Source organism: Marmota marmota, unplaced genomic scaffold, assembly GCF_001458135.2.
Source record: "Marmota marmota marmota unplaced genomic scaffold, marMar, whole genome shotgun sequence".
In the NCBI taxonomy this organism is placed as follows: Eukaryota; Metazoa; Chordata; class Mammalia; order Rodentia; family Sciuridae; genus Marmota; species Marmota marmota.
This window is the reverse complement of record NW_026000051.1, coordinates 4785628-4808047: the sequence shown is the minus strand read 5'-3', so window position 1 is coordinate 4808047 and position 22420 is coordinate 4785628. Positions and strand designations below refer to the sequence as shown.

General features: G+C 46.4%; 1 protein-coding gene across 13 annotated transcripts in view; it reads left to right on the top strand.

Moving 5' to 3' along the window:
- The window catches only part of Ralgps1 (Ral GEF with PH domain and SH3 binding motif 1), a 258635-nt gene that overhangs the window by 13887 nt on the left and 222328 nt on the right, over positions 1-22420 (top strand). The window contains exon 2 of one of the 13 annotated variants that reach the window (XM_048813016.1): positions 12102-12232. The exons of 11 other annotated variants lie outside the window; for them this stretch is intronic. The gene's annotated coding sequence lies outside the window, so the exon portion shown is untranslated. Of the gene's footprint in view, positions 1-12101; positions 12233-17928; positions 18413-22420 lie in introns of those variants that run through there. One more of the 13 variants, XM_048813017.1, reaches the window with a different exon arrangement.

Sequence of the window (22420 nt, the reverse complement as noted above, 5' to 3'; positions counted from 1 at the left end):
CCAAGGGAGCTGCGAGGTGCGGGGGGCGGGACCCAAGGGGCGCTGGTCCGGGAGGGAGGAGCCTGGGCCCGGGAGGCGGGCCGGGGACCCGGCTTTGTTGGCAGGTTTTGGGTGCGGGCACCCGGTCAGGGGCCTTAGGTGCCTTGGTCCCGGGGGGCATGAAGGACTGGGGGTGTGGGGGAGGCGGTGGGGCAAAGGCTCAGGTGCGGAGAGCGGGGCTGGAGAAGGCAGTCGTGTGGGGCGAGGGTCCGCAGGTGCGGGGGGCGGGGCCAGGAGCGTCTGCGTGTTTGATAGCGGGAAGGGTCTGCGAGGTGAGGCTAAAACGGCGGGCAGCCAGGGCCTGGGGAAATCATGGGTGCAAGGGGTGGGACTAGGGACACCTGCAGAGGCGGGGGGGCGGGGCCCCGGGTGGTTGCAGGTCCGGAAGCAGGTCCACAGGTGAGGAACGGGCCAAGGGTGAGTGGTCCTCTGAGAAGGGAAGGCCGTCCTGTTCACTGCCCGGGGGTTGGGTGCCAGCAGGAGCTCGGCGGATTCTAGAGGCATCCAGGGTTGCCGCTGGAACGGGCGTTTAGGCCTGCCTGTGCCTCTGCTGAGCCTGACTTGGATCCCAGCTGCCCTGGTTACTAGGCCGGCTGCTTCCCGAGTGCCACGCCACGTCCTAAGTGGGGCGCGCTGTTTTTCACCCCTGGGGTTTTTCCCTAGTGCTGTTGAGCGGACAGAATTAGATTGGAGGGTGGTTGGCTTTCAATGGATGATTGGTTGTTGGAAAATGTGTGCTTAAAGTGTATAGTTAGTGTGAAGCTTGGGAGCGTCCTGGATTGTTGGCTCCTTGGACCAGATGCTGCTGCAAATCTTCACAGTACTAGTCTCAAAAAGATTTTTGAAATGGCAGCCTGGTGAGGGGAAAGAGCAAGTATGACAATTTGGAAACTTTTCTGGGAGTCTTTTACCTTTTTAAGCTTTGTTTCCTTCCTTACAAATGAGCATCTTTATACCTGCCTGTCAGCCTCCTAAGAGCTTTGTGAGGATAGTATAAATGGTGCTTACTGAGCAAATCCTTGGGTAAAGTTGAGTCAAATCCTTGGGTATAGTTGAGCAGTTTGGTTTGGGAACTGATGAGTCTCAAGAAGAGGGGATAACTTCAAGAGGCCATATCAGGCCACTTTCTTGTTAAAATTTGGAATGAGGTTTGTGCTGGGGAGTTCCCCAAAGACTAGTGGTGTCTTGGATCATGACTGCTTCTTCCTGTGGGCCTTTGAGGGAGCTGCTGCAACACAGTGAGCAATGGCAAGTGGAAAGCAGAGGAACATTTTGTTGTTTGCTGACCTTTAGACCCCAGTCCCAGTGAGGACTCTGAGCTGGTACAGGAGGTTTATGTTGAAGCCCTGAGGAATTCTCCTTCCTGCATCGAAGTAAGAGCCTTGAATTTGCTATTCAAGAAGGCAGACATCAAAAAGAAGGGCATGCCAGTTTCCTGTTCCCAGGTGTAACCTTTCAATGCCTGTGTCTCTATTCATTAGCGGTTGGTCAATCTGACCTGCATGGCCTCTGCCCTATTCTGTGTAGTCAGAAGTGAAGGTGGCAGAATCTTCTTTGCTGGCCTATACGTTTCCTTATTGCAGAAGCTATGAGACTTTTGGGATCAAACACCATGGTGCGGGACTCCCTCAGTACCACTGGTGTGGTAGTGACCTAGTAGCGTCTTAGGGAGGGCATCTCAGGGACAGGCCCTTACTGGGGCCAGTGCTTGTGTGGTATGCTAGAGGGTCTAGAAGCAGCATGTGTGAGTTGTCCCACTTTGTCCTGGCAGAAACTGTGTTAATGTCTCTCAAGACTGCAGTCCCCTGGGTGACTACCATGCCCTCTGAGTTAAAAAGAAAGCCCAAATTTGGTGACAGACAAGAACTAGAACACATGTTGGATTATGATTGGCTTTTTAAAAAAAAAAATTTGTTTTTTAGTTGTGCTGGACACAATAACCTTTGTTTTATTTTTACGTGGTGCCGAGGATCAAACCCAGTGCCTTATGCATGCTAGGTGAGCGCTCTACAGCTGAGCCCCAGCCCCAGCCCCAATGATTGGCTTTTTGATTTGTTATTATATGAGTGACAGTATTCAAAGTCAAGAGGAAAAACTTCATTAATGGAAAAGTGTTGCACCCAAGGCTCTCTGTGATATATCCCCAGTCTTCCTTATAAATGGGGTTTCCTTTACAGTATGGAAGGAGAGAACTCCTACTTAGTAGTCAGACAGGCCTGGTTTGAAGTCTCCTATTCTCTATTGCTGCCTCCTGCTGTGTGACCCTGGACTAACTTCTTAGCTTCTCAGAACTTTGGTTTTCTTATTTCTACCTTGTGAGGTTGTTGTGAAGAATAAATAAGACACGATATTTGAAAGCACATTCTGTACTTGGCACTCAATGTTAGGGCTCTTTTCTTTCCCTGCCTTTGTCCCTAACTTTACCATCTTTCAAAACAAGCTGCTTAGAACAGCAAGTAGCATGTAAGAAGAGCAGGGCTGGGGATTCTGAGGCCTTTGCTTCGTGTGCAGTCTCAAGTAAGTCTCTTTCCCACTACAGACCTCAATTTTCTTTTTCTTTTTTCCTTTTTTGGCACCAAGGATTGAGCACCAAGGATTAACCACTGAGTCACACTCCCAGGCCCCCCTTTAAAATAATATTTTATTTAGAGACAGGGTCTCACTGCGTTGCTTAGGGCCTTGCTAATGTTGTTGAGGCTGGCTTTGAACTTGTAATCATCCTGCTGGGATATAAGCGTGCACCACTGTGCCTGGCACACCTGTTTTCTTAACTGGGTAAAAGTGGTCAACTGTGTGATCCCCTGGAGTCCTAACTCTGGATTCTGATTAACATGCTGTTATATGTTCCTGAAAAGTAGGAGGGTGAAAGCTAATGACCTATTATTTAGTTCCTCTTTTAAAAATGCTTGTCTAGCATCTTGTCTGTCACATAGTAGCTGCTCATTAAATACTTGTCAAAGGAACAGATGAAGGGCTTTACCTCGGAAGAAGACCTGGCAAATTGTCCCTGTTGCTATGTGTCCTTTGTGTCTGTATCCTTAATGTGCATTTTATTTACTGGACAAAAATATTGTCACAACATTAAGTGGAATTAGTGAGCCTCGACATGAAATACAAAAATTGTTTCACAGCCTTATTTCATTACACATTTAACTCATCCAGGTTTGTTCACAAACATGAATTTTCATGATTGCAGTTGTGTGTATGAGTATTGGGGGAAAGTCTGGCAATAAACGATTTCTTTAAATAATGTTTTTATTTTTTTTAAGAAGTAGAAAAATTCCACATGGATTAAAAAAAAAAAAAAGACAAGTAGGGAAATCATTTGTAAAATAAGACTCTTTCTTGCCTCAAACTACCAATTTCAAGTCTTTCTCCTTAGAGGCCACTATTATCACCAGTTTCTTGTTTATTTATATGTTTTTTTCTCTTACACAAAGAGTAGCATTCTACACATACTCTTTGCTCCTTCAGTTATGTACTTGATTTATTTTGGAAAATGTTCTAGTATTGAAAGATGCCCTATTGGTACATTTAGTTCATCTTTAATAAATGCTTTTGACTGATATTGTAAACACAATTTTATATAGCCACTTCCCCCTCCACTCATATATCTACTCAGTATTGGTTAGCAGTCATAGATTTAACAAGAGCCATTCCTTGTTCTTCTCTGGTAAAGAAATGACTTTGGTTCCAGTGAACAGTAGGTTAAAGGGCAGTCCATGTATCTGGATGCAAGGCAGAGAACTGAAAGAGAAAGAAAAGGAAAGGGGATGTTTGCTGGTCATTGAACATTGATTTTTCCATTCAGCTCATGATTTACAGTCCAACTCTGTTGCTTATTGGCTATATGACTTGGGACAATTTATCTAATCTCTCGGCATCTCAGTTTCCTTTTCTGTAAAATGGATACTGATGATGGGAATCTGTCTTTGTGGGTTTCTGTGGAGGAGAAGGGATAGTGCATGCAAGGCACATGTCACAGGAGCAGACCATGTAGGTGTTCAGGAAGGGCGAGTACTGTGTTATTAATAATCTAAAGTAGATACTCCTTGTCAGCAGATGCTTACTGGCTGTGGAAAATGTCTGTAGTTTCTGCCTTTAAGATGCTACTTGCTGTGTGTGGAGACAGATACTCAAGAGTTGTAGAATAGTGTGCTGGCCGGATGGTGGGAGGTGAGTAGGGTGTGAGGTCACAGAGGCAGGGACAGTTACTTCTCCCTGTATCATGGAAGTGCCTCCACAGCTCCTATTTCCCCTCCTTTGTGAAATCTACCCAGTTCTTCCAGGTATTTGTTACCCCTCCCTGCTGCCCTGTGCTCCTTCCACTGTCACTATGAACACACCTGGATCTGGCTATGTACCGTGTTATTGCATGTGGAGCTTTATGCCTTTGTCTCCTCCAGCTTTCTTTGCAGCTGGGTCTCGAGGGATGTGCACAGGGTAAGCTCCTGGAGGACACTGATGGACGTCTGCTTAGATGAGTCATGCTATACACATTGCAAGCTCTTATTTATAAGCTAGCAGGACTTTGGTGAAACCCAGTCTCTGGATTCTATTCCTTCCCTCCCCAGATATCTGAGTGCTGACTCTGAGACAGAATGTGCTGTGCTTTCTGGAGCTGTAGGCTTTGGGCAAGGCTGGTGACACTTGTGGAGTCTTGAGTATGGGAGAGAAAAGGAACATTTCTTCCAGATGCTGTAGGTCAGGATGGGGATGGAGGAGAATAACAGGTCTAATGGTGGGCTGCTTTTGCTTGTTGAGTTCACCTTTCTTCCTCAGCCCTCCCTTGGGCTGGGGTCTGGACGTGTTACTGCAGGTGCCAAGTAGGTGGTCTGTGCATTTTGACCAGGAAAGGGTTGGTTGAATTGGCTGCTGTGAGGGGCATTGCTCATGAACACACTCTCTTGACTGTCATTGTTTCTGTACCTCGAGTTAGAGAGGCCACTTCACTTTCTGCAGGTGGGTATTCTCCTATCAGCCCTGCTGGGGTTCAGCTTTGAGCTATCCTTGTCCTAGATGTTGGACATATGGAGATGAAGGAGCTTTGCCCTGCCTTTTGGGAGCTCATGTCACAGAAGAGTCACACATGAAAGGTGACCAGGGGTACCTCAAATGAAGTTGCCAAGCAGATTTAGGCTCTAGAGCAGGCAGATCTGAGTTCAAATTTCTAGTTCTTCCACAACCTGTGTGACTTTGGGCAGGTATATTTCCTGCTTTGTAAAATGAGGGTAGCAGTATTTTCTACCTTGGGGTTGGTGAAGAATTGGTCAAATAATGTAGTGGGATATTTGGCTGGTGCCTGACAGGAACCTCATGCTTAGAGTACTCACTGGGAGCATTAAGAAATCTCTCTCAGATTGTTCCTCTGGATGCTAGTGTCATGGTCATGGTACTAGTTAGATGGACATGGCATCTGAGAAGCCATCTTGAAGTTATAATGCCCTGGGATGCTCCTTCCAGGATGCTCGGGATGCTTCTCCCAGGCTTGCGATTGTCTACGGGTATTTTCACCCTCTTTTTGCTCCAACTCTTCTCAAAGGAGGGGTCAGCACACCGTCACTGTGGGTACCTTCTCTTGTCTGAGCTCTGTACTAGTCTATTCCTTGACCTTTCCCCAGGGTTGGCACACATGGGCTTGCCTCACCTGTCCTTCCCAAGGAGGGCAGAGACTGTGAAGACTCATAGCAGCAAATCGTTCCATTGCTTTTCCTCAGAGCTTTTGAATGTACTCTGCTCCCAGTGAGGGATTTAGCTCCTGAGTACCTGAGAGGAGGATGGCACTGCCCAAAGCTCAGAATGCAACACTAACAAGCCTTGTGGCCTTGAGCAAGTAACTCCATCTCCTTTTCCTCATCCATACAAAAGCTATGATAGCATCTGCCTCTGGATGATTCTTTTTTTTTGGCACTGGGGATTGAATTCAGGGGCACTCAACCACTGAGCCACATCCCTAGGCCTTTTTTGTATTGTATTTAGAGACAGGGTCTTGCTGAGTTGCTTAGGGCCTCGTTAAGTTGCCAAGGCTGGCTTTGAACACATGATCCTCCTGCCTCAGCCTCCTGAGTCTCTGGGATTGCAGGCAAGCACCAAGCGCCCGGCTTTGGCATGTTTCTTAAGGGGTACAGGCAGATGTTGTGGAACAGCACATGGCAGAGGGCGTGCACATTGCAAGCACCAGTGAATACAAAATAGAATGATATGATGTTCTCTCTTCACCCAGGATCACAGGAGTTTCAAGATGCTTTTTTTGGGATATTAATTTATTGCTAATGGAAGTTATATGAGTAATTGCACAAGGAATGTGTTAAAACTCAGATGAGCTTGGTGATGGGGTCAGCTGGTGGAGCTCATTCTGTGCTGGCATTGCAGGAGCAAGCCTCGACTTCCAGCAGGACACCAGGTCCAGTGAGGGAGCACATGGAGTCACGTAGGACTAGGCCTCTGTCTCAGACCTGTCCAGGGTTCTGGGCTGGCTTCCTAGGTTCTTCCATTTTTTGTGAATCCATATACATAAAGGTCTTTCATAGGAACTAATGCAAACACAGTTCTTTTCTTCTTTAGGATTTAAATATTTTTATTGTAAGGTTTAAGATTAGGACAATTGAGTAATAAGAAAATTTAAATGTTTGGCCTTGATTTTCTTTGAAAATTATCTTACTGGAGAAATAGGAATTAATATTGAGAGTCTTTAAGTCCATGTTGTTTTTTTTTTTGTTTTTTTTTAAAAGAGAGAGAGAGAGAAAATCTTTTTTAATATTTATTTTTTAGCTTTCGGTGGACACAACATCTTTATTTTATTTTTATGTGGTGCTGAGGATTGAACCCAGGGCCCTGTGCATGCCAGGCGAGCGCGCTACTGCTTGGGCCACATCCCCAGCCCCAGTCCATGTTTATTGAACACAATAATTCTCATGTCTTGTACAAGTCTGGTAACTAGGGCAAGGGAAATCTGTGCTCTCAGTACTCCTAATAATGAAGTATTTATGGAAAAAAAGTTTTTTGTGGCAATAAAATCTCTTATGTGGAATTAATGACTCTCACTGGTTTTAAATATTTCTTACTTTGTGTCCTAACTCTGTAGTGGCTTTTTCTTCTCTAGGCCCCGACACTTGGTTGTGAACCAAGTGTATTTATAGGTTGTTCCTACCACCACCTTTGGGGTCCCACTGTGCTCTGTCCTGCCATGGTATGTTGTGGTTACACTGTGTGATCATTGATGACTTTCTTGTGATACTTCTCCCTGACTTTGTAGGTAAATGTACTATCCCAGAGCCAGCATAAGGCAGCAGGAATGATGATTATGTCATTCCCCTTACTTAAAACCCTTAGTGGCATCTTCTTTTAGAGAAAAGACCAAATAAGCATGCCTGTGAGGTATTTAAGATACCCTCTTTTTTTTTTTTTTTTTTTTGGTTTGTACTGGGGATTGAACCCAAGGGCATTTTACTTCTGAGATATATCCAAATTCTTTTTATTATTTTATTTTTAATTTTGCGGCAGGGTGTTACTAAGTTTTTGAGGCTGGCCTCAAACTTTGAATCCTCCTGCCTCAGCTTCTTGAGTCACTGGGATTTCAGGTGTGTGCCACCACACCTAGCTTGTTGGGAAACTTTTTGATGATAAAGGTTAGAGTTTATTTGCTGATTGATGTGCAGCATTCTGCTGCGGGGTGTTTTACGGAGCTTATTTCTGTAATTTATCTTTGGGCACCTTTGCATTGGGGACCTGTGGCCTTTGTGCTTATCAGATATAGTGTCAGTCTGAAGGTTAGAGATCTTTGAGTCCAGACTTTCCAGGTGAGGGTGGAGACCTCACCAGTGTTTCATGCTCAGCTGTACTGCTTCACCAACCTGCAGGCCTGTGGACTTGCACACATCCATTTGCATAAGGTAGTCTTAACAGCTGGCTGTGGGTCATGTACTGTTTCTAACAAACTGTGTCTATGGTGAAGCATTTATCTCAAATGAAAACTCTGCTTCAAGGTGGTCAACTGCACGGGAGCAGGGACTAATCCCTGACTTAGTGTTCAGCTCCACTGACCAATCTGATGATGGTGGCTATCTAAGAAAAGACAGTGTCTCAGTGGTCTCTTAGCATCACCATGTTCTTAGGGAGCTTCTTAGGACTGGAAAATTCTTGGAACCTAGTTTTATCACCATGGCCAGTAAGACCTATGGAATGGAGAAGAGCAAAGCTGGTATCACAGATCAATGGATGATCAATGGAGCCAGAATGCCAGGGATATGAATTTGCCGTGTGACAGCTGCTTTCTAAGTGAACAGGAATAGCCCCAGTGTGTTTGCAACCTTTTCTCAGTAGAAAAGCCTTGGATTTAAGATGTGAGATTGAGTTGTGAGGGTTAAGTCAGAGTAAAGGGAGATGATACAGCAACTGAAGGCAGACTCATTCCTCATTCCTCCCTGTCCTGCTAACCTGCTTGCCTGCCTGTCCATCCATCCATCTATCCATCCATCCATCCAACTATCCACCTATCCAGTTCTTGTTCTGGCCCGTGTGGTGGCAGAGAGTCCCCTGATGAATGTGGGGCCACAGTGTGAAAAACAAAGCCTGGCTATCTCTTGGCTTGAAGTATAGTAGCAAAGGAATCACATTACTGCTAATGGCTACAGGAGGAGTACAAGACACCAGGAGACCAAACATTGAATGGTTTTTCCTGCGAGGAGGTCAGAGGCAGCTTCTCAGAGGAAGGAGGCTTCAAGCTGCCACCTGAAGGCCAGCCTGGAGCTAGTCAGATGCAGAGATGCCAGCTACACCTGCATGGTCCCATTGAAGGACAGGGCATGGTGAATCCAGGAAGTACCATGACACCTGTGTGGCTACAGCCCTGAGGGCAAGGAGGGATGAGTGTTCCTGGGTCAGACATGGCGTTGTTTTTGTGAACTGTGTTGATTCCTGACTAAGCTGTGTTGTAGTTGCTGGCTCTTCTTTTTTAGGATCTCCCAGCTGTCACCTAAAGCACCTATTGCTGAGACATTACCTGCCTTATTTTCCAGATAGCAGCTGGCCTTATTTCTGTTGCTCTGAGGATTGGTTGGCTTCTTTGCTTCTTGAGGGGATGGAAGAATACCTTGATCTCATTAGCAGTTTTAAATCATTAAGTAGATATGTATTGCACATGTAATTGGGCTCGATACTGCAGCCCTGCCTCAGGCATCCTACAGACTTGACAGACAGGAGAAAATAAGTGAGGGCCATGTGGTGTCGGGCTGGTGGTGGTGTTGAAATGGGAGCCCATGGAACTTTATAAGATTCTGGATCTTAAAGGAAATTTTCAGCTTTCCAGGTGCATTAGGGACAGGCAGGGGAAGCATCATGTAGTGGCAGAAAAGGCTGAGCAAGCGTGATGCGTAGGCTGTGGCGGGGTGTGTTGCTGGAGTGTGAGGTTTGAGTGGAGAAGGTGGGAGGAGAGGCTGGAGGAAGTGTGGTTGGAAGAGTGCTTTAGGTCTGTTTGCAGGGGCCTCACAGGCAGTGCTTAGGAGTTTGGATGTCATCCTGTGGTCAGTGAATAATTGGTCAAGAGAAACACTATCACTAATCCTGGTGGCAAAATTTTTCCTGGTGGGGAAAAATTTGTGGGAGGAGGCTGGAGATAGGAGTCTGGGTGGGAGATGGTAGGTCCTGAATCTGGCCATCGTGGGCAGTAGAGGTCAGAAAGACTGGTTCAAAGGAAGAAAGGTAGCAGTCTCTGTTTGATGTAGTACATGGTAAGGAAAGTGAATTTGGTTTGGCCATTTAGTTTAGGATACCTTGAGACAGCTCAGTAGGGCTGTCCTTTGGTGAGTGGCCTGTCATCTGGCACTCAGAGAAAAGGTCTCAGCTGGGACAGTGGCTTTCACTGGAGCATCCGCATCCTTTGTGGGCTGGCCATCTGCCTGATTGATATTCTTCACAGGTGATTCAGATACTTACTGGGCTGGGGAGGAGACTTGGGTTGTCCTTGCTTAGGAAGGTTATGTGGTGGCAGAGGGTCCTATCTGCACTGCTGCAGAATGCCAGTAGGAGGGACACTGTGGACATGGAGGAAGGGCCAAGGGAAGGACGAGATGTGAAGTGGTCAGCTGGGAAGGAAGATCTGTAGCGTAGACACTAGTTTCCACCTCCCTCCCTGCATGGCCCTGCCTGTCCCTGCCCCTACTGCTGGACACTCTTGTTTTTGCCAGTGTCAGAACCAGTTTTATGCACTGTCTCATCAGTCAGTCAGTCAGTCAGTCAGTTAGTTTCTGGCTTTTTCCAGAGATGTTACCTTCACTACCATGTGCAAAAGACTCAGAGAGAGAGATTCTTTGCTGTGTCCAGTTTCTCAGCAAATTTTCTCAAGCAATTTGCTGGTACCTACTACTGCTTTTCCTTTGGTGTGAAATCTGTGGCTCCTGAGCAGGAAAGTTGCCCCACCACCAGCGGTCTAACATCCAGGTTCAGGATGGATCTGCAGTCCCATGGGAGGGGTGCATGTCCAGACCCTAGGAAAGGCAGCTGGTCAGAACAGTTGAAGGAAGTCCTGGGAAGTTGGACTAATGTGGCCCAAGGTAAGGAGCCCTGTGACTTGAGGTGCATCCTTAGCCCCTTCTGTATTCCTAGCTTGGTAGCAAAGAGAACCCTGCTGTAGAATTTCCGGAACTTATGAGTGGGGTCTCAGAGTTATAGTACATGAGAGCTACCCAGACGGCTGGTGGGGGCTGAGGGAAAGTGTGTCCATCCCCCTGGTAAATCTAGGAATCAGACTGAGATCAGGACACAGAATCTGGTGAAGGATCTAATCTGGGACAGCCAGTGGGAAACATCTGTGATGATGTGTCTTCTGTTGCTCTGACCCAGAGACCCCAGCATTGGCAGAGGCACTGACCCTGGTGCTGAAAGCCACAGCTGGGGAGTAGTGAGACAAGATCAAGGACAGCCCAGGGAAGTGGCTGTGCTTGGTACCAGAGCCAACCACACTGGTATGAAGCCTTTTGCTTCTCAGGAAAGGAAAAAGAAGAGTGTAATGTTGGTTGAAAAACCCAAGCGCTTCTGCAAAGAGAAGGCAAGAGCCGGGTAGGAAGTGTAGAGGTGCCAGAGACCTGGGCAGGAGCGAGTCTTCCACCTGGAGGTTGGCAGGGTTAAATAGACAATACGAACAGAGGGCTTGCCACAGCATGTGGCCTGCAGCAGGCACATCAGTGTTATTTCTGGAGCTGTGGAGAGACAGGCCTATAGACAGCATGATCAGTTGTCAGTTTTTCTGCTTGGTTTTCAGTGTTTTGATGGATGGAAGGTCCTGGAGTGGACAGGGCTCTGGGGAGTCTGAAAGGGAGAAAGGGCTCATGGTTGCTTGTGTGTAGCTTTTGTCTTCTCATACACATCTTACATCCAAGACGTCTCTGCTAGCTCTTGTTAAATTATTTATAATTCTTATCTCTTCCTGTGTATAATCAAATGAAGGCTATTTCTTGAGCTTCATATTTATGAGTGACTCATTTTGGAATAAAGGGCAGAGAATCTTTCTTAAGAAACAGGGTATTAAAAAAAAAAAACCCAAAAAACCAAACCAAAACAAAAGAAAAAGAAACAGAGTATTGGGTTGGGGATGTGGCTCAAGTGGTAGCGCGCTCGCCTAGCATGTGTGAGGCACTGGGATCGATTCCTCAGCACCACATAAAAATAAAATAAAGATATTGTATCCACCTAAAGCTAAAAAATATTAAAGAAATAGGGTATTACTTGTTTATACATGACTTTACTCAAGTCCTGCTAATTGTTTCTAAGCTAATGAAACTTTATATGATGTGTAAAATTATCATAAGAATGTAGAGCTAAAGAACATTTAAAGGTTAGCTTAACTTTTTGGTTTTGTAGAAGAGGCAACTGAGGCAAGAGAAGTCAAGAACTTTGCTCAAGAGTGGTCACAGGTGAGTGGTGGACATGGTACTAGACCTTAGTGCCTAGCTCTATCCAGGAACCTTTGAATCCATTAGGGCAGATAGAGAGGGGAGCAGAGAGAATCCACCTGCCCTGTTTTGGAACATATCAGGCTGGAACATAATCATCTGTCCTCATTCCAGAAGGAACAAAGAGAAAGACCAGCGCCAAAGGGGAGACTGCAAAGATCCATCCTAGAGAGGAAGATAAACAGGCAGGCGAGGAATAGAGGAGGAGTGTGCTTTTGGAAGAACGTTTGTCTAGGTTAATTGAGGTGGGTTTCAAATGTCTTCTACTTTCTCCTCTCAGAGGAGTTACAGATACTATGAAAGATGAAACAATAAACTGGGATGAGAAAGGGGATAGGCAACCCAAAGAATGTTAGACAGTAAGTCATGTAATGCCAACACTGAAAGTGGGCAGTGGTGTGGAAAGTCACCGGACCAGGAGGAGGGCAAATTGGCCCATCTGGGCAGGTGCAGGAGAGAAGCAGAGGAGGTGCTAGAGTGGCCCATGGGGGGGACTCTAGAGCTCTTGAGGTAGAGACCAGGATAATGGAATAGAAGGGAATCCTTTGTCTTCCTGAACTGGAGAAGGATCCGAACCTGAGAATTATGAGGGCTTCTCATGAACCAGGCAAAATTACCAAAATAGCCAGCACTTAACATGTTAAGATACCATTAACATCCAGGCAGAAGAATCCTTTCAAATAAAGAAAACTGGGCTGGGCTCAGATTTATCCACAGACTAGGTGCCAGAGGGCATGGAGCAATGCCCATAGAGTTCTGAGGGAAAAGGGTTTTGACTCAGGAATTTTATGCCCAGCATATAAAAGGTGATGGGGCCTTACTGCTAGGTCTTACTTCACATTAATGGTAACAAATTCACCTCAGTTATGCAAGGACACATTGTGTGAGACGCTTTTGCTATACCCACGCACCATCTAAGGGGAGAACTGCTTGAAGATATGCTCTAGCCACTGAGCTGTCACTCACAGTGAAGGGCTTGTGGCTGGATAAGTCAGAGTGTGAAATGATTGGCAGTGAGAGTGGAACCATTCCAGTGTGAACTTATTTCTAAACAATTGTGAATATGATTATAAAATGAAACATAAAATAAATGATTATCAAATGAAAATATAGCATCACATCATATTTAATAGTAAAACCAAGAATAAAATTCCAAGGGTTCATGCGTATGAACATGCTGTGCACCCCAAAGAGCTGTACAAATGTGAGGATGAAGTTGAAAGCTATCTTTGGACCCTCCTGTGTGTCCAGATGTGTGTCCTGTAGATAACATAATGCTGTGCAGGTATGTAGTCGACTTGGGCCTTTTGTGGATGTTCCTCAGGGTACTACCTTTTCAGACTTTCCTGGAAAGGTTTTCTCAGCATCTGCATTCTTGAGAGGTCACACATTGCTGGTAGAAATGTAAAATGGTGCAGGGTTCTTTGGCAAACAATTCAGCAAATCCTCAAAAAAGTGAAACATCTAGTTACCACATGACTTTGCCATTGTGCTCCCAGATGTCTACTCAAAAGACATATGGCCATATGAAGACTTATGCATGCTTGTTCCCAACAACATGACTCAAAATAGAAAACAACTAAGTGTCTACCATTTGATGAATGGATAAATAACATGTCCAGTGTATGAGCCCCTAGAGCTCTGTATTAGTATTCAGCTAGAAAGTTGTCATAAAGGATGTATTAGGGGCTGGGGATGTGGCTCAAGCGGTAGCACGCTCGCCTGGCATGCGTGCGGCCCGGGTTCGATCCTCAACACCACATACAAACAAAGATGTTGTGTCCGCCGAAAACTAAAATAAATAAATAAATATTAAAAAAAAAAAAAAAAAGGATGTATTAGATGAACTTGGAACATTCCAAGTGAAAGAAGCCATACATAAAAGTCCATATGCTGCATGAGCCCATTTGTATGAAATGTCTAGAAGAGGCCAATCCAGAGAGACAAGAAGTAGACCAGAGGCTGTCAGGTTTGGGGAGGGGAGCTGGGGAGTGTCTGCTCATGGGTTGGGTATAGGGTTCTTCTGGGAGTGGTGAAAATGTTATGGAATTAGATAATGGTGATGTTTTGCACAACTTGGTGGGTATGCTAAAAAACACTGAGTTCTATAGTTTAAAAGGGTGACAATTAGGGAAAATAAATTATATCTCAATTTTTAAAAATAGCCTTTTCTTATTATTAAGTGTTAATTGTGGAAAAATAACAATAAAGATAAGCAGAAAACAAAGGGACAATTGTCACTCCATTGTTAATACTTGGGGAATATGTGGCCCTATGTTTGTCTGGGTGTGTCTCAAAGTTGGATTGATGGACCAATTTTATTTTGTCTTTTCTATTGTGATTGGTGTATTGGGATTAGCACAGTCCACAGTCTGTTATTTATCTTAGTTCTTTCATGTTCCTCTTTGTTAGGGTGTTAATGCTGGGAACTATATTTGGGTACAAGAGGGAACAGTACCAGATTTTGAGTCCGAAGACCTGGGTGTCTGCTGTGCCTTACCTCAGGTCTGGGAGCTTGAGAGGAGTGCTCAGTCTCTCATAATTCTCAGTCTCTCTCACCTCATGTTTGAAAGGGGCTCGCGCTTACACTATGATGGCTTTCACTCCAGAGTGGGTACAAGGGTGGGAAAGAGAGACATTATCATCTGATGGTGAGGTGTAGAGCAAACAGAACTCCCACACCCTGCTGGTGGGACTGTAATTTGGCTCATCCACTTTGGAAGACAGTTTGGCATCGTTTGGCCAAGTGTCAGTCCAGCTGTGGGACTGACATGGAAGCACACAAGGATTTGTGCATCTGTAATATCCAACCTGGAAGCAATCCCAGTGTCTGTCAGTAGTAGGACGGACAGGCATGAGGTAACTCCCAGTGGAAAAATGTAGACTAACTTCCCAATATTCATTCAGACACAAGGGTATGGATATCCAAGTCCATTTATATAAAGTCTAAAACCTGATGAAACTAATGTGTATTGGTAGTAGTGGGTGACCCTTGGGGGCCTAGTGGACTTGTGGCTGATGACCTTGCTCCACCTGGGTGCTGGTTACAGGGTGTGCTCACTGCGAGAGCATGTGTTCCATATTGCTAGTGCTTCTTTGTTTTTTTTTTTTTTTTTTTTAATATTTATTTATTTAGTTAGTTATTGGCAGACACAACATCTTTGTTTGTATGTGGTGCTGAGGATCGAACCCGGGCCGCACGCATGACAGGCGAGCGGGCTACCACTTGAGCCACATCCCCAGCCCGATAGTACTTCTTTGTATGTGCGTTGTACAAGTTTATATGAACACTAGAAAGAGAAGAGTATAAATCCTCCTGCTTTCACTAAAAATTTCAATGAGAATCAAAGATTTTTATTTTTCTGATGAATAAAATGATTGCTCTAACATAATTTGTTTTGTCTCTTTGCTTGAAGTTTGTATTTTACAGTGTATGCATGTTGGTACCTTACAGCGTGTGTTTAATCTGCAATAAAACATACATGTGCAGTCACTCTATCCTTTTTTAAACTGCTGCTGAAGAAGGATTGTGAAGTTGGATGGGCCATGGCTAGAGGTCTTCGCAGAGTGGGCAGAGGCCTGGCTGTGGGGCGTGGCCAGCTGGTAGGCTGCATGTGGTTCAGCTGAGTCCACATCAGAAGTGGTTTCCTTGCTGCCGGAGCGCAAGTGTGAGATCAGGGATGGTGGAGGGTGAGCTGGAGGGGGCCTTGGGGCCAGGCCTCAGAGTGTCTTGGAGCCTGGGGTGGGGGTTCGGGGGGGAGGTGTCAGGAATGGAGAAGAGGAAGCTTGGCGAGAGGTGGAAGAGCAGGGACAGCTGGCAGGGCATCTGGGCAGAAGAAAGGAGCTGGCAGTGGAAAGCCATGGAGCTGTGTAGGAGGACAGGAATGATGAGGTCAATCTCAGGGTAGAGAGATGAGTCTCCAGGACCAGGGGCTGGTGAACTGTGTTAAGAGCTGCCTCAGAGTAAGAAAGTCCTAGGCCACCAGCCTCAGCAAGGAGTCCTGGGGACGGGGGTGGGGGGATCAGTGGTAACCCAGGAGTCAGGTGGGGGTTGCTGAAGGCAGGTGGGAGGAAGTTAGTGTTGTGCCTTTCAGCAGAAGGCAGCTGGAGCCCAGGGGCCTCAGCTGTTGAGAAGGTTGGGGAGAACTGGAGATGGATCAGGCAGAGCGAAGGACTAGGGCACTGGAGGAGCTAGAGGGTGCAGAGAAGGAGTTGGCTGGCTGGCTGGCAACTGGGAATGGGCCCCGGAGCCCTGGCCCTGGGTCACAGGCAGATTTCTTTTTCAGAGATGAGAGGGGAGGACAAGGTTAAAGGAGGAAGCTGAAGTTGGCTCTCTGCAGTGAAGGAGGTCATGAGGCTGCACAGCTGGGAGTGGGCAGGTACAGAGTGAGTGTGGCTGTGTGGGCAGAGGGGTGCTTTGTGTGGCCACCATGGAGGACAGAAAGTGAACCAATGGCAAGCTGAGCTTGCGGTGCCTGTGCACCAGTGTTTGGCTGCAGTGTGGCAGGGCTGCTGACTGTTGCCTGTACCTGGAACACACCAGGCACTGCCTCCTTTTCAGACGGCGATGTGCTGCAAGGGCAGGACGCGACTGGGCACTCATGAGTCTCTTTCATGCTGGGTAGTGCCCAGAGTCTTAGCTCTGTTTTTGGCCTACTAGAAAGTATTTTCACATGGAGATGGTGTTTTTCTTTGGGGTTGATTTCCCATACAAACCATCTATCCAAAGCATGGTAGGAAAGAACACCAGTGGCCAGTGAGGAGGAATTCCTGTAATTTTAGGGCACACTTTGCTATTTGATAGGCTAATGATGATATCAGAGATCAACCTAGAAAAAGCATTTGACATTTCAAAGAGCAGGTGGAAATCAGAGCCTGTAGACTGTAGTTGGTCTGACCTGGCTGAAGTTTGAAGAGCAAATCTTAGCCATGTGGAACATCATGTAAGTTGGATTATCTCCCCTGCTTTTATGACTGCCACTCTTTGGAAAGAAACGTGTTGGGATGGTAGATGCTGGTGGTCGGTTGATTATAAAGCCCAGCAGGTGAAGTTCTGGTGAGTCTTGTCACTGGCTGCGCTGACATGTGCCCTTTTGAGTAGGTGTCCATGCTGTGTGGGAAGCCACAGGTACACCCTGGGTACAGGTGAGTTGAAGTGGCTACAGTCAGAGGAATCTCCTGCAGATGAAACTGAGGGACTGAGGGGCTGCACAGGGATTTGGGACACTGGGCATCCTCAGGGAGCATCTGTGGGGGTGGGAGTTGCTGTGGTTTGTGGTTTGGGTGAGTGTCCAAAGGTCCATGTGTTAAAGGCTTGGTCTCCATGGTGGGGCTGTTGGGATATGGTGGAACCTTTATAGGCAGGATCTAGTGGAAGGTCATTGGGTGCTGCCCTTGAAGGGAATAGTGGGACCCTGGTCTCTTTCTTCTCTTTTGTTCTGCTTCCTGGCTCATGAGATGAGCAATTTGTTCTGCTGTGTGGTCCCACTATGATGTGTCACCCTTGCCAGAGGCTCAAAGTGATGGGCTACCTGATCTTGGACTGGAAGTCCTGGAATCATAAGCCCCAAATAAACTTTTCCTCTTTCTAAGTTCTTTGCCTCAGCATTTCTTTGAGGTGAGGGAGATCCTGTTCTTGCCTCGCTGGGCCTCGCCAGATGGATGGGCTTTTTCTCTTGGTTCTCATACTAGTTCTTCCCTTTCTTCCCTTCTGCCTCCCTGTGCATACCACTTGTGGCCACCCTGTTGTGCTGTCCTCTTTTGCTCCTGATCCCCCAGCAGCTGGGGTTACTTGTATAACCTCCTCTTTCCCCACTTCAGTTGGGCGCCTGTACCAACCCACAAGGCCCCTCCTATCTTTCCAATTGTGCTGCCTTCCTTCCTGTGAGCTGTGCTGGCTTTAGACCCTCGATTGGAAAGGGCCAGCTCACTGTGTGGGTTATGCATGGCCCTGGGATGATGGGGCAGAGGCTTGCAAAGATGAATAAGATGAGTCACTGTCTTCAAGGGACTATAGTCTACTGGTCACCTCCTCAGCCCCAGCCATTCTCTCTCCCTGGGATTCTGCCCACCCCAGCTCATTGGAGTTCTCCTTTCCTAAACCCTGTAAAGCTTATTTTATCTCCTTTATGGCCCTGGCCATGTTCTGCCTTGCATTGTGCTTTTTATTTATTTATTTTTATCTGTCCTGTACCTCCTGCCTTATCTCCTATATTTTAAGCTCTTCTAAGGCAGGGCTGTGTCATGCCCAATGTTGTACAAATAGTAGGTACTTAATAAAGTTATTAGACTAAAACTAACATGGAATCTGTTATCACTCCCAGAATGCACCCCCTTTTCAGCCATGGCCCTCAGGACTTGACATCACAAAGGAATGTGGGAAGAGGCAGTGTTCACCTAGAAGAATCCTAGGAGATTCTGTTCAGGTAAAAGTAGTCACCAAAAATGTAAAAAGCTGAAATATTAGAATATTTTCCAGATTCTTCTGGTATCCCCATTCTGCTGTCAATTCATATCACAAAAGAGACAGAAGGCAGAAGTTTCTGGTGCATGATTAACTACAAGTAATTCCTATAGCGCTTGAAGAAGTTAGTTTCCTAGAATTTGCTCTCAGTGGGGTTGGTTCTCCTAAGGAGGATGCTGGAAAGAATATATGAGAAAACAGACTCAGATGAGCCCATTTCTCTGGTCACACCGCAGGTAGGTGGCAGAGTGGGATTTGATCCCAGGTCAGTCTGATTTTAGCAGCATGTGGGCCCCAGGCTTGCTGCTGCCACACAGCCTCAGCAGGCAACCTGTGATGAACATGTTGTGACACCCTGCACCTAGCAACAGACAGAGAAGCCACCATGTACTTAAGGGGCTTCGCTGGGGTGGAGTGATAGAGGACTGCTTTATTCTTGGAGCAGGGGATCCTTTCGGTAGAAGGAGTGGAGAGGATGTGCTCAAATTTTAAGAGAGATAGGATCCAAATGTCCTGGAGGCCTTCTGGAACTAAAACATGCCTTTGTAAATAAAAAAATCAATGTGAGGACTGATACTAGTAGTTTGGAAGGCTAAAGGAAGAAATATCACATTATCTAGAGCAATAATAGAAAGAACTACGGGCAGTGAACTAAAATGTGAGGGGGCGGGCTGTGGTTGTGCGCTCACCTAACATGTGTGAGGCACTGGGTTCGATTCTCAGCACCACATATAAATAAAGTTCCATCAACATCTTAAAAAATGTTTGTGTATGTGTGTGTGTGTGTGTGTGTGTGTATGTGTGTGTGTGCTTTTAAAATGTGAGAGGTTTGGAGGCCTTGTCCGAAGAGGCATATGAGTGGCAGGAGTTCCAGAAGGAAGAGGAGGAGGATAGGGAAGGAGTAGAAAAAACATGAAGAGAAGTTGGTCTGTGCTGAAGACAGACTTGCTTCTTTAGATGAGGTGGATCCATTTAGCACACATTAAGACTCACATGTACATGTTTTCTTTGACAAATTCCTAAACTCCAAGAAAAAAAGAGAAAAAAAAATTTATAGGAGGAAAGAATAGTTTTAATTTTTTCTTCTTTAGCAAAGGAAAGAGGGTTAGGTTCTCATTGGGCTTCCATGTGCAGTCCTGGAGCTGGGAAGATGGGGGAATTGGTACTACTAGATTATGAAAGTGAAGGGGCCCAGAGTCCTCTATATGCACAGCACAGATGTCACATAGATGTCCTTGTGAAATGAAACCATTTTAAAATACATGAGGACACAAAATGTACTGATTAAATGAACCTGAGGAAAATACCCAGAGAAGTTCTCCAACTAAGATACAGTTGAGGCAGAGCAGAGGCACTGGGACGGGATGGGGAGAGTGCAGGAAGGGAGGGGCACAGGCCTCAGTGCAGGCAATTTGATCTCACCACAGATTGCAGCACCATCTGGAATTTTTATTTGTGTAATTATTAAGAATTTCACACAGCTGTAATCCCAGTGACTTGGGAGGCTGAGACAGGAGAATTCCAAGTTCGAGGCTAGCCTCAGCAACTTAGTGAGGCCCTGTCTCACTAAAATATAAAAAGGGCTGGGGATGGAGCTCAGTGCTAAAGCATCCCTGGTTACCTAGGTATATTAAAAAAAAAAAAAAAAGACCTACCACGAAGGAATCACAATAGTTGGCTGAAGTAAAAATTCTAAACCGCCTCTGCAAAATTTAAGGCTTTGGGAGGAAGGATGGGAGAGTGGGCAAATAGAACATGGAGATATAATTATTTATTGTTACAGAAAGAGGGATAGAGTTTGACTGGAGAATTTTAGGATTGGAAGTAGTATTAGGGCTAGATTTGATTGCATGTAAGATATTACCCTGTATATCAGTGACTTAAACATTAAACTTTCATCAGCTGCTGCCCTGCACAGAGAGCTGTCTCATTGCCCTCTCAGCTGCTGTGTGGGGCCGGCTTGGTGCTGTGCAGAAGTTCCATGCTCTGCCCCTGAGGACATGGCCCTGGCATCTGGTTACATGTATTTTGTTAGGCAGAGAGGCTTGGGGATTGTTTTGGCTGCACAGAGTGCTTCTCTGGGGTGGGTGGAAGGGGAGGCCCTGGAAAAGTTTGGTTGATGCTTTTATTTGCACACCCCTATTGGGTTTGGCCATAGCAACAAGGATATGTTGCTTTTGTAATTTAATAAGAAATTGAATAAAGCATCATTTAAAATAATTAAAAGTCAAGAAATAGCCTAGATGAGTCAGGGCACCTTCCTTTCTCTATTTCTTTTAAGATTGTGTTTATGAATATCACTGTTTAAACTTGAGTTTCACTTTTTGTAAGATGAAGGCTTGGGCCAGCATTGGACACCTCCCATTTTTGAATACCCCATTTTTGCACCCAGGCCTGGGCTCTGGTCCTGCTTACCAAGAGGGAGGTTTTGGCCCCATGGGAGGCTTAGTGGCAGGTGTAGGAATTGGGCAGTGGGCTTGATTAGAACAGGGGTTGGGTGCTGTGGAAGCCATGGGCACCTGATGCTGCCTGAGTGACCCTCTTTCTGGACATCTTGGAGCATGTGGCCATGCTGTGATATGGTTTAGGGGGGAGTATAACAGATCACAACACACCCTATTGTGCTGTGGAGAAGTCTGGATAATCTGACAGACTGGAGGAGAATACACATAGGGTGTCATGGAAGGTTCCCTCAGGAAGGGACATTTAAAATGAGCCAGGAGTAGAAGAGGGTGGTGAGGGGGAACAAGCCCCTGTTTTCCTGGTGGTGGGAGAAGCAGGCTGGGTGTGGCCTAGAGGGTACCTGTGGGCCCTTACCTGCCAGAGTCTGCACGTCTCCTTCCTGACTGGGCTATGTGATAGTGGAGCCACTTGTAAGGGCTGGACAGGGGACACACTCCCAGCACAGAAGAACCTCATAGGCTCTGTGATTCTCAGTGGGTGAGTGCTCTAAGCCCCCTGCTTCCTCAGTGGCCTTGTCTGCTGGCTCTCCTATGAGGGCCACAACCCTGACTTCTTAGAATCTGAGGATAGGACATGATATTCATTCATCTGGGCCCATTGCTCCTGGAAGTGTTGCCAGAAGCCTCTGGCTGGGTGTGTTTGAGGTTGGTCTCTAGGGAGCCTGGAGAGGCTCCCAAGCTGGAAAGATTGTTGATAAGTGTTGCCCACTTTAGCTGAGGCCCCTCTTGGTGGCAGCTTCCACCTGGGCCCCACCCTGACCATCCAGAGTGTTGCTGCCTCCCCAGGTGTCAGCTCCACGTTGTGCGATGCTTCTCTGACTCTCCTTTTGGTCTTTTGGTACTGTCATTGTGCCTTTGTTGGCAGGAGAACCAGGTGGGTGGGTTGCTGTTGGGGCTGCGTAGGCATCCTAGTCTCATTTTGACCTTCTGTTTTTCTTTCCAACTTGAGGAATAGTTCTTTTATTTTAATCAAGAATAACTGATTATGCTGGGCACCTGTGATCCCCTATAGAGCTCATGGCCAAGCAGGAGGCACCCAGAGCAGGGGCACCCAGCCAGACTGGACCTGAAGGACAGAGGGGAGGGGACCGTATTCCAGGTAGAGGCCTTGGATTGATCAGGGTCATTTGCTGCTCGCTCATGCAGTATACGCAGTCACCTCTGGGCTTTGGCAAGGAAGCCCTGGTTCAGTGGTTGGTCTAGGAACTGAGTGATTAGCCACGGGGGGAAAGCCAGTCCAGCCAGTACAGGGCATGCTCAGCTGTCCCGCCTTTCCACTGCACAGTTAAAATAAAGGAACGAAACATTATAACCTGTGATTGAAAACTCAAGCCAACTGAGTCAACTCCACCAACTGAATCAAATCCCTGCTATCCGGCACATCAAATTGTGCTTGTGGTTCCCTACTTCCTTTTCTGTTCCTGACAATACGGGCAGAAGTGTTTTTGTACTGTACTTGTCTCTGCTTCCTTGTGGTTGTGAGAGCGATCATGTAGGCAATTGGCCAC